This window comes from Microtus ochrogaster, unplaced genomic scaffold (genome assembly GCF_000317375.1).
Source record: "Microtus ochrogaster isolate Prairie Vole_2 unplaced genomic scaffold, MicOch1.0 UNK5, whole genome shotgun sequence".
Lineage (NCBI taxonomy): Eukaryota > Metazoa > Chordata > Mammalia > Rodentia > Cricetidae > Microtus > Microtus ochrogaster.
In genome coordinates, this window is record NW_004949103.1 from 15,089,445 (window position 1) to 15,090,327 (window position 883).

The window sequence follows — 883 nt, forward strand, 5'->3', positions numbered from 1 at the left end:
TGGAGTTGAATATCATTCTTATATATGTAAATAATATTCAGTGCTTAAAAATCTCATTTCCAAAATTGCTTGAAAATAAATGGACTTAGAATGTATGATATTAAATGAGGTCACCCAATCTCAGAAAGAAAAAAAGGTATACTCTCTCTTATATGCATAATCTATCCAATAACATTTGTGCATATATGGACACATATACACAAATATGTGTGTATACATACATATAAACAAATATTTATGTGGGTACAGATAACATGTAGAAAAGAGAACGAGAAAGGCTAACCGTAAGGAAATGAGGAAGAAGTGAATACAGGCAATGGACAGGAGTTGTGAAAGAGGATATCAAACAAATGACGTTTCTAGTTCCAAGTCTGTTACAGGTTTTCCATCCTCTGCCATGGTAAGTACATAAAGCTATTTTTTCCCCTTTTTGATTCTTTATTCAAAAAAGGGTTTCTCTGTAGCTTTGGAGCCTGTCTTGGAACTAGCTCTTGTAGACCAGACTGGCTTAGAACTCACAGAGATCCATCTGCCTCTGCCTCTGCCTCTGCACCACCACCTGACTCGACAACTGTTTCAAATGGCCACACTAACTGTATAGAAGCTCATTAAGCTGCATACTCTTTGAATCTGTTTAATTTCAATGTATGTATTTTTTAAATTTATAACAATTTCTATGACAAAATTTGTAAGTCAAAACACAAAAGAAAGTAGAGGAATTGAGCAATTCTTGCTTCTCTAAGATGTAGCTGAAAATTCATGTTTTAGAGCCACAGAAATCACTAGGGAAATTTCTAAAAACACGAAGGATAGAGGGCTTGTGGGTAGCAATGTAAGGCAGTAGAAGATGGGGAGAAAGAAAGTACTGTGAAGTGTATAGGTT